This window comes from Oncorhynchus kisutch, unplaced genomic scaffold (assembly GCF_002021735.2).
Source record: "Oncorhynchus kisutch isolate 150728-3 unplaced genomic scaffold, Okis_V2 scaffold1641, whole genome shotgun sequence".
In the NCBI taxonomy this organism is placed as follows: Eukaryota; Metazoa; Chordata; class Actinopteri; order Salmoniformes; family Salmonidae; genus Oncorhynchus; species Oncorhynchus kisutch.
The window spans coordinates 37915-49776 of record NW_022263586.1 but is presented as its reverse complement, the minus strand read 5'-3'; the positions used below and the strand labels follow the sequence as shown (position 1 = coordinate 49776).

The 11862-nt window shown below is 44.3% G+C and overlaps 16 non-coding genes across 16 annotated transcripts; 2 read left to right on the top strand and 14 right to left on the bottom strand.

Moving 5' to 3' along the window:
* Nucleotides 1-129: 129 nt before the first annotated feature.
* Nucleotides 130-223, bottom strand: trnai-uau (transfer RNA isoleucine (anticodon UAU)). Its single transcript has 2 exons — nt 186-223; nt 130-165 (listed from the first exon to the last, which is right to left on the bottom strand). It is a non-coding gene; the product is annotated as a tRNA-Ile (tRNA).
* Nucleotides 224-877: 654 nt separating this feature from the next.
* On the bottom strand, nt 878-971 carry trnai-uau (transfer RNA isoleucine (anticodon UAU)). Its single transcript has 2 exons — nt 934-971; nt 878-913 (listed from the first exon to the last, which is right to left on the bottom strand). It is a non-coding gene; the product is annotated as a tRNA-Ile (tRNA).
* Nucleotides 972-1625: 654 nt separating this feature from the next.
* On the bottom strand, nt 1626-1719 carry trnai-uau (transfer RNA isoleucine (anticodon UAU)). Its single transcript has 2 exons — nt 1682-1719; nt 1626-1661 (listed from the first exon to the last, which is right to left on the bottom strand). It is a non-coding gene; the product is annotated as a tRNA-Ile (tRNA).
* A 654-nt stretch (nt 1720-2373) lies between these two features.
* Nucleotides 2374-2467, bottom strand: trnai-uau (transfer RNA isoleucine (anticodon UAU)). Its single transcript has 2 exons — nt 2430-2467; nt 2374-2409 (listed from the first exon to the last, which is right to left on the bottom strand). It is a non-coding gene; the product is annotated as a tRNA-Ile (tRNA).
* Nucleotides 2468-3121: 654 nt separating this feature from the next.
* trnai-uau (transfer RNA isoleucine (anticodon UAU)) lies at nt 3122-3215 on the bottom strand. The gene is made up of 2 exons: nt 3178-3215; nt 3122-3157 (listed from the first exon to the last, which is right to left on the bottom strand). It is a non-coding gene; the product is annotated as a tRNA-Ile (tRNA).
* Nucleotides 3216-3869: 654 nt separating this feature from the next.
* On the bottom strand, nt 3870-3963 carry trnai-uau (transfer RNA isoleucine (anticodon UAU)). The gene is made up of 2 exons: nt 3926-3963; nt 3870-3905 (listed from the first exon to the last, which is right to left on the bottom strand). It is a non-coding gene; the product is annotated as a tRNA-Ile (tRNA).
* A 654-nt stretch (nt 3964-4617) lies between these two features.
* On the bottom strand, nt 4618-4711 carry trnai-uau (transfer RNA isoleucine (anticodon UAU)). The gene is made up of 2 exons: nt 4674-4711; nt 4618-4653 (listed from the first exon to the last, which is right to left on the bottom strand). It is a non-coding gene; the product is annotated as a tRNA-Ile (tRNA).
* A 654-nt stretch (nt 4712-5365) lies between these two features.
* trnai-uau (transfer RNA isoleucine (anticodon UAU)) lies at nt 5366-5459 on the bottom strand. The gene is made up of 2 exons: nt 5422-5459; nt 5366-5401 (listed from the first exon to the last, which is right to left on the bottom strand). It is a non-coding gene; the product is annotated as a tRNA-Ile (tRNA).
* A 654-nt stretch (nt 5460-6113) lies between these two features.
* trnai-uau (transfer RNA isoleucine (anticodon UAU)) lies at nt 6114-6207 on the bottom strand. Its single transcript has 2 exons — nt 6170-6207; nt 6114-6149 (listed from the first exon to the last, which is right to left on the bottom strand). It is a non-coding gene; the product is annotated as a tRNA-Ile (tRNA).
* Nucleotides 6208-6861: 654 nt separating this feature from the next.
* trnai-uau (transfer RNA isoleucine (anticodon UAU)) lies at nt 6862-6955 on the bottom strand. The gene is made up of 2 exons: nt 6918-6955; nt 6862-6897 (listed from the first exon to the last, which is right to left on the bottom strand). It is a non-coding gene; the product is annotated as a tRNA-Ile (tRNA).
* A 654-nt stretch (nt 6956-7609) lies between these two features.
* Nucleotides 7610-7703, bottom strand: trnai-uau (transfer RNA isoleucine (anticodon UAU)). Its single transcript has 2 exons — nt 7666-7703; nt 7610-7645 (listed from the first exon to the last, which is right to left on the bottom strand). It is a non-coding gene; the product is annotated as a tRNA-Ile (tRNA).
* Nucleotides 7704-8357: 654 nt separating this feature from the next.
* trnai-uau (transfer RNA isoleucine (anticodon UAU)) lies at nt 8358-8451 on the bottom strand. Its single transcript has 2 exons — nt 8414-8451; nt 8358-8393 (listed from the first exon to the last, which is right to left on the bottom strand). It is a non-coding gene; the product is annotated as a tRNA-Ile (tRNA).
* Nucleotides 8452-9105: 654 nt separating this feature from the next.
* Nucleotides 9106-9199, bottom strand: trnai-uau (transfer RNA isoleucine (anticodon UAU)). Its single transcript has 2 exons — nt 9162-9199; nt 9106-9141 (listed from the first exon to the last, which is right to left on the bottom strand). It is a non-coding gene; the product is annotated as a tRNA-Ile (tRNA).
* A 654-nt stretch (nt 9200-9853) lies between these two features.
* trnai-uau (transfer RNA isoleucine (anticodon UAU)) lies at nt 9854-9947 on the bottom strand. The gene is made up of 2 exons: nt 9910-9947; nt 9854-9889 (listed from the first exon to the last, which is right to left on the bottom strand). It is a non-coding gene; the product is annotated as a tRNA-Ile (tRNA).
* A 727-nt stretch (nt 9948-10674) lies between these two features.
* Nucleotides 10675-10769, top strand: trnai-uau (transfer RNA isoleucine (anticodon UAU)). Its single transcript has 2 exons — nt 10675-10712; nt 10734-10769. It is a non-coding gene; the product is annotated as a tRNA-Ile (tRNA).
* Nucleotides 10770-11422: 653 nt separating this feature from the next.
* Nucleotides 11423-11516, top strand: trnai-uau (transfer RNA isoleucine (anticodon UAU)). Its single transcript has 2 exons — nt 11423-11460; nt 11481-11516. It is a non-coding gene; the product is annotated as a tRNA-Ile (tRNA).
* Nucleotides 11517-11862: the final 346 nt, after the last annotated feature.

Sequence of the window (11862 nt, the reverse complement as noted above, 5' to 3'; positions counted from 1 at the left end):
TCTGATCTTCATATTTTGCAGAAATGGAGCTGAACGATATTCGGACCAAGTCAACACTACTGTTGAGGTACCTGGCAAGCTCAGTCGGTAGAGCATAAATAGACAGGCAAAGGGTTCAAGAAAAGTACATGCTCCTGGTGAGGCTCGAACTCACAACCTCGGCATTGCTTCGCTGCATACTGCTGTATAAGTACCACGCGCTAACCGATTGCGCCACAGGAGCCTGATCACCTGTTTACCATATCTTGCAAAAACATAGATGTACAATACTCGGTCCGAGTCAGTTCGACAATTGACCTACCTGGCTAACTCAGACGGTAGAGCATGAGACTCTTAATCTCGTATTTGTGGGTTCGAACCACAAATGGGGTGATTATTTTCTGAGCCGAAGCACCAACTCACTTCGCAAACAGCCATCCGCTTGGACTTTCGAGCAGGCTTGCCACCCTGCATTGCTGACGTGTCAGGCATAGCTGGTGATAGAGAAGACGATGATTTTGTATTCTATCTCTGCCTGCACTCTGACCTGTCATCTCAATGACATACCTATTATCTATGAAACGTCCTCCTAAATGGATTGAATAAATGCTAATTTTCTGGACAAGAAATAGACAGGGATAGGCTTCTAGAAGAATACTTGCTCCTGGTGGGAGTTGAACTCATAACCTTGTCATCTAATTTCTGTATACTGCTGTATAAGTACAACATGCTAACAGATTGCACCACAGGATCCATCAACAACACTTTCACTGATCTTCATATTTTGCAGAAATGGAGCTGAACGATATTCGGACCAAGTCAACACTACTGTTGAGGTACCTGGCAAGCTCAGTCGGTAGAGCATAAATAGACAGGCAAAGGGTTCAAGAAAATTACATGCTCCTGGTGAGGCTCGAACTCACAACCTCGGCATTGCTTCGCTGCATACTGCTGTATAAGTACCACGCGCTAACCGATTGCGCCACAGGAGCCTGATCACCTGTTTACCATATCTTGCAAAAACATAGATGTACAATACTCGGTCCGAGTCAGTTCGACAATTGACCTACCTGGCTAACTCAGACGGTAGAGCATGAGACTCTTAATCTCGTATTTGTGGGTTCGAACCACAAATGGGGTGATTATTTTCTGAGGCGAAGCACCAACTCACTTCGCAAACAGCCATCCGCTTGGACTTTCGAGCAGGCTTGCCACCCTGCATTGCTGACGTGTCAGGCATAGCTGGTGATAGAGAAGACGATGATTTTGTATTCTATCTCTGCCTGCACTCTGACCTGTCATCTCAATGACATACCTATTATCTATGAAACGTCCTCCTAAATGGATTGAATAAATGCTAATTTTCTGGACAAGAAATAGACAGGGATAGGCTTCTAGAAGAATACTTGCTCCTGGTGGGAGTTGAACTCATAACCTTGTCATCTAATTTCTGTATACTGCTGTATAAGTACAACATGCTAACAGATTGCACCACAGGATCCATCAACAACACTTTCACTGATCTTCATATTTTGCAGAAATGGAGCTGAACGATATTCGGACCAAGTCAATACTACTGTTGAGGTACCTGGCTAGCTCAGTCGGTAGAGCATAAATAGACAGGCAAAGGGTTCAAGAAAATTACATGCTCCTGGTGAGGCTCGAACTCACAACCTCGGCATTGCTTCGCTGCATACTGCTGTATAAGTACCACGCGCTAACCGATTGCGCCACAGGAGCCTGATCACCTGTTTACCATATTTTGCACAAACATAGATGTAGAATACTCGGTCCGAGTCAGTTCGACAATTGACCTACCTGGCTAACTCAGACGGTAGAGCATGAGACTCTTAATCTCGTATTTGTGGGTTCGAACCACAAATGGGGTGATTATTTTCTGAGGCGAAGCACCAACTCACTTCGCAAACAGCCATCCGCTTGGACTTTCGAGCAGGCTTGCCACCCTGCATTGCTGACGTGTCAGGCATAGCTGGTGATAGAGAAGACGATGATTTTGTATTCTATCTCTGCCTGCACTCTGACCTGTCATCTCAATGACATACCTATTATCTATGAAACGTCCTCCTAAATGGATTGAATAAATGCTAATTTTCTGGACAAGAAATAGACAGGGATAGGCTTCTAGAAGAATACTTGCTCCTGGTGGGAGTTGAACTCATAACCTTGTCATCTAATTTCTGTATACTGCTATATAAGTACAACATGCTAACAGATTGCACCACAGGATCCATCAACAACACTTTCACTGATCTTCATATTTTGCAGAAATGGAGCTGAACGATATTCGGACCAAGTCAACACTACTGTTGAGGTACCTGGCAAGCTCAGTCGGTAGAGCATAAATAGACAGGCAAAGGGTTCAAGAAAATTACATGCTCCTGGTGAGGCTCGAACTCACAACCTCGGCATTGCTTCGCTGCATACTGCTGTATAAGTACCACGCGCTAACCGATTGCGCCACAGGAGCCTGATCACCTGTTTACCATATCTTGCAAAAACATAGATGTACAATACTCGGTCCGAGTCAGTTCGACAATTGACCTACCTGGCTAACTCAGACGGTAGAGCATGAGACTCTTAATCTCGTATTTGTGGGTTCGAACCACAAATGGGGTGATTATTTTCTGAGGCGAAGCACCAACTCACTTCGCAAACAGCCATCCGCTTGGACTTTCGAGCAGGCTTGCCACCCTGCATTGCTGACGTGTCAGGCATAGCTGGTGATAGAGAAGACGATGATTTTGTATTCTATCTCTGCCTGCACTCTGACCTGTCATCTCAATGACATACCTATTATCTATGAAACGTCCTCCTAAATGGATTGAATAAATGCTAATTTTCTGGACAAGAAATAGACAGGGATAGGCTTCTAGAAGAATACTTGCTCCTGGTGGGAGTTGAACTCATAACCTTGTCATCTAATTTCTGTATACTGCTGTATAAGTACAACATGCTAACAGATTGCACCACAGGATCCATCAACAACACTTTCACTGATCTTCATATTTTGCAGAAATGGAGCTGAACGATATTCGGACCAAGTCAATACTACTGTTGAGGTACCTGGCAAGCTCAGTCGGTAGAGCATAAATAGACAGGCAAAGGGTTCAAGAAAATTACATGCTCCTGGTGAGGCTCGAACTCACAACCTCGGCATTGCTTCGCTGCATACTGCTGTATAAGTACCACGCGCTAACCGATTGCGCCACAGGAGCCTGATCACCTGTTTACCATATCTTGCACAAACATAGATGTACAATACTCGGTCCGAGTCAGTTCGACAATTGACCTACCTGGCTAACTCAGACGGTAGAGCATGAGACTCTTAATCTCGTATTTGTGGGTTCGAACCACAAATGGGGTGATTATTTTCTGAGGCGAAGCACCAACTCACTTCGCAAACAGCCATCCGCTTGGACTTTCGAGCAGGCTTGCCACCCTGCATTGCTGACGTGTCAGGCATAGCTGGTGATAGAGAAGACGATGATTTTGTATTCTATCTCTGCCTGCACTCTGACCTGTCATCTCAATGACATACCTATTATCTATGAAACGTCCTCCTAAATGGATTGAATAAATGCTAATTTTCTGGACAAGAAATAGACAGGGATAGGCTTCTAGAAGAATACTTGCTCCTGGTGGGAGTTGAACTCATAACCTTGTCATCTAATTTCTGTATACTGCTGTATAAGTACAACATGCTAACAGATTGCACCACAGGATCCATCAACAACACTTTCACTGATCTTCATATTTTGCAGAAATGGAGCTGAACGATATTCGGACCAAGTCAACACTACTGTTGAGGTACCTGGCAAGCTCAGTCGGTAGAGCATAAATAGACAGGCAAAGGGTTCAAGAAAATTACATGCTCCTGGTGAGGCTCGAACTCACAACCTCGGCATTGCTTCGCTGCATACTGCTGTATAAGTACCACGCGCTAACCGATTGCGCCACAGGAGCCTGATCACCTGTTTACCATATCTTGCAAAAACATAGATGTACAATACTCGGTCCGAGTCAGTTCGACAATTGACCTACCTGGCTAACTCAGACGGTAGAGCATGAGACTCTTAATCTCGTATTTGTGGGTTCGAACCACAAATGGGGTGATTATTTTCTGAGGCGAAGCACCAACTCACTTCGCAAACAGCCATCCGCTTGGACTTTCGAGCAGGCTTGCCACCCTGCATTGCTGACGTGTCAGGCATAGCTGGTGATAGAGAAGACGATGATTTTGTATTCTATCTCTGCCTGCACTCTGACCTGTCATCTCAATGACATACCTATTATCTATGAAACGTCCTCCTAAATGGATTGAATAAATGCTAATTTTCTGGACAAGAAATAGACAGGGATAGGCTTCTAGAAGAATACTTGCTCCTGGTGGGAGTTGAACTCATAACCTTGTCATCTAATTTCTGTATACTGCTATATAAGTACAACATGCTAACAGATTGCACCACAGGATCCATCAACAACACTTTCACTGATCTTCATATTTTGCAGAAATGGAGCTGAACGATATTCGGACCAAGTCAATACTACTGTTGAGGTACCTGGCAAGCTCAGTCGGTAGAGCATAAATAGACAGGCAAAGGGTTCAAGAAAATTACATGCTCCTGGTGAGGCTCGAACTCACAACCTCGGCATTGCTTCGCTGCATACTGCTGTATAAGTACCACGCGCTAACCGATTGCGCCACAGGAGCCTGATCACCTGTTTACCATATCTTGCAAAAACATAGATGTACAATACTCGGTCCGAGTCAGTTCGACAATTGACCTACCTGGCTAACTCAGACGGTAGAGCATGAGACTCTTAATCTCGTATTTGTGGGTTCGAACCACAAATGGGGTGATTATTTTCTGAGGCGAAGCACCAACTCACTTCGCAAACAGCCATCCGCTTGGACTTTCGAGCAGGCTTGCCACCCTGCATTGCTGACGTGTCAGGCATAGCTGGTGATAGAGAAGACGATGATTTTGTATTCTATCTCTGCCTGCACTCTGACCTGTCATCTCAATGACATACCTATTATCTATGAAACGTCCTCCTAAATGGATTGAATAAATGCTAATTTTCTGGACAAGAAATAGACAGGGATAGGCTTCTAGAAGAATACTTGCTCCTGGTGGGAGTTGAACTCATAACCTTGTCATCTAATTTCTGTATACTGCTGTATAAGTACAACATGCTAACAGATTGCACCACAGGATCCATCAACAACACTTTCACTGATCTTCATATTTTGCAGAAATGGAGCTGAACGATATTCGGACCAAGTCAACACTACTGTTGAGGTACCTGGCAAGCTCAGTCGGTAGAGCATAAATAGACAGGCAAAGGGTTCAAGAAAATTACATGCTCCTGGTGAGGCTCGAACTCACAACCTCGGCATTGCTTCGCTGCATACTGCTGTATAAGTACCACGCGCTAACCGATTGCGCCACAGGAGCCTGATCACCTGTTTACCATATCTTGCAAAAACATAGATGTACAATACTCGGTCCGAGTCAGTTCGACAATTGACCTACCTGGCTAACTCAGACGGTAGAGCATGAGACTCTTAATCTCGTATTTGTGGGTTCGAACCACAAATGGGGTGATTATTTTCTGAGGCGAAGCACCAACTCACTTCGCAAACAGCCATCCGCTTGGACTTTCGAGCAGGCTTGCCACCCTGCATTGCTGACGTGTCAGGCATAGCTGGTGATAGAGAAGACGATGATTTTGTATTCTATCTCTGCCTGCACTCTGACCTGTCATCTCAATGACATACCTATTATCTATGAAACGTCCTCCTAAATGGATTGAATAAATGCTAATTTTCTGGACAAGAAATAGACAGGGATAGGCTTCTAGAAGAATACTTGCTCCTGGTGGGAGTTGAACTCATAACCTTGTCATCTAATTTCTGTATACTGCTGTATAAGTACAACATGCTAACAGATTGCACCACAGGATCCATCAACAACACTTTCACTGATCTTCATATTTTGCAGAAATGGAGCTGAACGATATTCGGACCAAGTCAATACTACTGTTGAGGTACCTGGCAAGCTCAGTCGGTAGAGCATAAATAGACAGGCAAAGGGTTCAAGAAAATTACATGCTCCTGGTGAGGCTCGAACTCACAACCTCGGCATTGCTTCGCTGCATACTGCTGTATAAGTACCACGCGCTAACCGATTGCGCCACAGGAGCCTGATCACCTGTTTACCATATCTTGCAAAAACATAGATGTACAATACTCGGTCCGAGTCAGTTCGACAATTGACCTACCTGGCTAACTCAGACGGTAGAGCATGAGACTCTTAATCTCGTATTTGTGGGTTCGAACCACAAATGGGGTGATTATTTTCTGAGGCGAAGCACCAACTCACTTCGCAAACAGCCATCCGCTTGGACTTTCGAGCAGGCTTGCCACCCTGCATTGCTGACGTGTCAGGCATAGCTGGTGATAGAGAAGACGATGATTTTGTATTCTATCTCTGCCTGCACTCTGACCTGTCATCTCAATGACATACCTATTATCTATGAAACGTCCTCCTAAATGGATTGAATAAATGCTAATTTTCTGGACAAGAAATAGACAGGGATAGGCTTCTAGAAGAATACTTGCTCCTGGTGGGAGTTGAACTCATAACCTTGTCATCTAATTTCTGTATACTGCTATATAAGTACAACATGCTAACAGATTGCACCACAGGATCCATCAACAACACTTTCACTGATCTTCATATTTTGCAGAAATGGAGCTGAACGATATTCGGACCAAGTCAACACTACTGTTGAGGTACCTGGCAAGCTCAGTCGGTAGAGCATAAATAGACAGGCAAAGGGTTCAAGAAAATTACATGCTCCTGGTGAGGCTCGAACTCACAACCTCGGCATTGCTTCGCTGCATACTGCTGTATAAGTACCACGCGCTAACCGATTGCGCCACAGGAGCCTGATCACCTGTTTACCATATCTTGCAAAAACATAGATGTACAATACTCGGTCCGAGTCAGTTCGACAATTGACCTACCTGGCTAACTCAGACGGTAGAGCATGAGACTCTTAATCTCGTATTTGTGGGTTCGAACCACAAATGGGGTGATTATTTTCTGAGGCGAAGCACCAACTCACTTCGCAAACAGCCATCCGCTTGGACTTTCGAGCAGGCTTGCCACCCTGCATTGCTGACGTGTCAGGCATAGCTGGTGATAGAGAAGACGATGATTTTGTATTCTATCTCTGCCTGCACTCTGACCTGTCATCTCAATGACATACCTATTATCTATGAAACGTCCTCCTAAATGGATTGAATAAATGCTAATTTTCTGGACAAGAAATAGACAGGGATAGGCTTCTAGAAGAATACTTGCTCCTGGTGGGAGTTGAACTCATAACCTTGTCATCTAATTTCTGTATACTGCTGTATAAGTACAACATGCTAACAGATTGCACCACAGGATCCATCAACAACACTTTCACTGATCTTCATATTTTGCAGAAATGGAGCTGAACGATATTCGGACCAAGTCAACACTACTGTTGAGGTACCTGGCAAGCTCAGTCGGTAGAGCATAAATAGACAGGCAAAGGGTTCAAGAAAATTACATGCTCCTGGTGAGGCTCGAACTCACAACCTCGGCATTGCTTCGCTGCATACTGCTGTATAAGTACCACGCGCTAACCGATTGCGCCACAGGAGCCTGATCACCTGTTTACCATATCTTGCAAAAACATAGATGTACAATACTCGGTCCGAGTCAGTTCGACAATTGACCTACCTGGCTAACTCAGACGGTAGAGCATGAGACTCTTAATCTCGTATTTGTGGGTTCGAACCACAAATGGGGTGATTATTTTCTGAGGCGAAGCACCAACTCACTTCGCAAACAGCCATCCGCTTGGACTTTCGAGCAGGCTTGCCACCCTGCATTGCTGACGTGTCAGGCATAGCTGGTGATAGAGAAGACGATGATTTTGTATTCTATCTCTGCCTGCACTCTGACCTGTCATCTCAATGACATACCTATTATCTATGAAACGTCCTCCTAAATGGATTGAATAAATGCTAATTTTCTGGACAAGAAATAGACAGGGATAGGCTTCTAGAAGAATACTTGCTCCTGGTGGGAGTTGAACTCATAACCTTGTCATCTAATTTCTGTATACTGCTATATAAGTACAACATGCTAACAGATTGCACCACAGGATCCATCAACAACACTTTCACTGATCTTCATATTTTGCAGAAATGGAGCTGAACGATATTCGGACCAAGTCAACACTACTGTTGAGGTACCTGGCAAGCTCAGTCGGTAGAGCATAAATAGACAGGCAAAGGGTTCAAGAAAATTACATGCTCCTGGTGAGGCTCGAACTCACAACCTCGGCATTGCTTCGCTGCATACTGCTGTATAAGTACCACGCGCTAACCGATTGCGCCACAGGAGCCTGATCACCTGTTTACCATATCTTGCAAAAACATAGATGTACAATACTCGGTCCGAGTCAGTTCGACAATTGACCTACCTGGCTAACTCAGACGGTAGAGCATGAGACTCTTAATCTCGTATTTGTGGGTTCGAACCACAAATGGGGTGATTATTTTCTGAGGCGAAGCACCAACTCACTTCGCAAACAGCCATCCGCTTGGACTTTCGAGCAGGCTTGCCACCCTGCATTGCTGACGTGTCAGGCATAGCTGGTGATAGAGAAGACGATGATTTTGTATTCTATCTCTGCCTGCACTCTGACCTGTCATCTCAATGACATACCTATTATCTATGAAACGTCCTCCTAAATGGATTGAATAAATGCTAATTTTCTGGACAAGAAATAGACAGGGATAGGCTTCTAGAAGAATACTTGCTCCTGGTGGGAGTTGAACTCATAACCTTGTCATCTAATTTCTGTATACTGCTATATAAGTACAACATGCTAACAGATTGCACCACAGGATCCATCAACAACACTTTCACTGATCTTCATATTTTGCAGAAATGGAGCTGAACGATATTCGGACCAAGTCAATACTACTGTTGAGGTACCTGGCAAGCTCAGTCGGTAGAGCATAAATAGACAGGCAAAGGGTTCAAGAAAATTACATGCTCCTGGTGAGGCTCGAACTCACAACCTCGGCATTGCTTCGCTGCATACTGCTGTATAAGTACCACGCGCTAACCGATTGCGCCACAGGAGCCTGATCACCTGTTTACCATATCTTGCAAAAACATAGATGTACAATACTCGGTCCGAGTCAGTTCGACAATTGACCTACCTGGCTAACTCAGACGGTAGAGCATGAGACTCTTAATCTCGTATTTGTGGGTTCGAACCACAAATGGGGTGATTATTTTCTGAGGCGAAGCACCAACTCACTTCGCAAACAGCCATCCGCTTGGACTTTCGAGCAGGCTTGCCACCCTGCATTGCTGACGTGTCAGGCATAGCTGGTGATAGAGAAGACGATGATTTTGTATTCTATCTCTGCCTGCACTCTGACCTGTCATCTCAATGACATACCTATTATCTATGAAACGTCCTCCTAAATGGATTGAATAAATGCTAATTTTCTGGACAAGAAATAGACAGGGATAGGCTTCTAGAAGAATACTTGCTCCTGGTGGGAGTTGAACTCATAACCTTGTCATCTAATTTCTGTATACTGCTATATAAGTACAACATGCTAACAGATTGCACCACAGGATCCATCAACAACACTTTCACTGATCTTCATATTTTGCAGAAATGGAGCTGAACGATATTCGGACCAAGTCAACACTACTGTTGAGGTACCTGGCAAGCTCAGTCGGTAGAGCATAAATAGACAGGCAAAGGGTTCAAGAAAATTACATGCTCCTGGTGAGGGTCGAACTCACAACCTCGGCATTGCTTCGCTGCATACTGCTGTATAAGTACCACGCGCTAACCGATTGCGCCACAGGAGCCTGATCACCTGTTTACCATATTTTGCACAAACATAGATGTAGAATACTCGGTCCGAGTCAGTTCGACAATTGACCTACCTGGCTAACTCAGACGGTAGAGCATGAGACTCTTAATCTCGTATTTGTGGGTTCGAACCACAAATGGGGTGATTATTTTCTGAGGCGAAGCACCAACTCACTTCGCAAACAGCCATCCGCTTGGACTTTCGAGCAGGCTTGCCACCCTGCATTGCTGACGTGTCAGGCATAGCTGGTGATAGAGAAGACGATGATTTTGTATTCTATCTCTGCCTGCACTCTGACCTGTCATCTCAATGACATACCTATTATCTATGAAACGTCCTCCTAAATGGATTGAATAAATGCTAATTTTCTGGACAAGAAATAGACAGGGATAGGCTTCTAGAAGAATACTTGCTCCTGGTGGGAGTTGAACTCATAACCTTGTCATCTAATTTCTGTATACTGCTATATAAGTACAACATGCTAACAGATTGCACCACAGGATCCATCAACAACACTTTCACTGATCTTCATATTTTGCAGAAATGGAGCTGAACGATATTCGGACCAAGTCAATACTACTGTTGAGGTACCTGGCAAGCTCAGTCGGTAGAGCATAAATAGACAGGCAAAGGGTTCAAGAAAAGTACATGCTCCTTCAAACTCACTCGCACCGAGTATTGTACATCTATGTTTTTGCAAGATATGGTAAACAGGTAATCAGGCTCCTGTGGCGCAATTGGTTAGCGTGTGGTACTTATACAGCAGTATGCAGCGAAGCAGTGGCCGAGGTTGTGAGTTCGAGCCTCACCAGGAGCATGTAATTTTCTTGAACCCTTTGCCTGTCTATTTATGCTCTACCGACTGAGCATGCCAGGTACCTCAACAGTAGTGTTGACTTGTCCGAATATCGTTCAGCTCCATTTCTGCAAAATATGAAGATCAGTGAAAGTGTTGTTGATTGATGCTGTGGTGCAATCTGTTAGCATGTTGTACTTATATAGCAGTATACAGAAATGAGATGACAAGGTTATGAGTTCAACTCCCACCAGGAGCAAGTATTCTTCTAGAAGCCTATCCCTGTCTAATTCTTGTCCAGAAAATTAGCATTTATTCAATCCATTTAGGAGGACTTTTCATAGATAATAGGTATGTCATTGAGATGACAGGTCAGAGTGCAGGCAGAGATAGAATACAAAATCATCGTCTTCTCTATCACCAGCTATGCCTGACACGTCAGCAATGCAGGGTGGCAAGCCTGCTCGAAAGTCCAAGCAGATGGCTGTTTGCGAAGTGAGTTGGTGCTTCGCCTCAGAAAATAATCACCCCATTTGTGGTTCGAACCCACAAATACGAGATTAAGAGTCTCATGCTCTACCGTCTGAGTTAGCCAGGTAGGTCAATTGTCGAACTGACTCGGACCGAGTATTCTACATCTATGTTTGTGCAAAATATGGTAAACAGGTGATCAGGCTCCTGTGGCGCAATCGGTTAGCGCGTGGTACTTATACAGCAGTATGCAGCGAAGCAATGCCGAGGTTGTGAGTTCGAGCCTCACCAGGAGCATGTACTTTTCTTGAACCCTTTGCCTGTCTATTTATGCTCTACCGACTGAGCTTGCCAGGTACCTCAACAGTAGTGTTGACTTGGTCCGAATATCGTTCAGCTCCATTTCTGCAAAATATGAAGATCAGTGAAAGTGTTGTTGATGGATCCTGTGGTGCAATCTGTTAGCATGTTGTACTTATATAGCAGTATACAGAAATTAGATGACAAGGTTATGAGTTCAACTCCCACCAGGAGCAAGTATTCTTCTAGAAGCCTATCCCTGTCTATTTCTTGTCCAGAAAATTAGCATTTATTCAATCCATTTAGGAGGACGTTTCATAGATAATAGGTATGTCATTGAGAT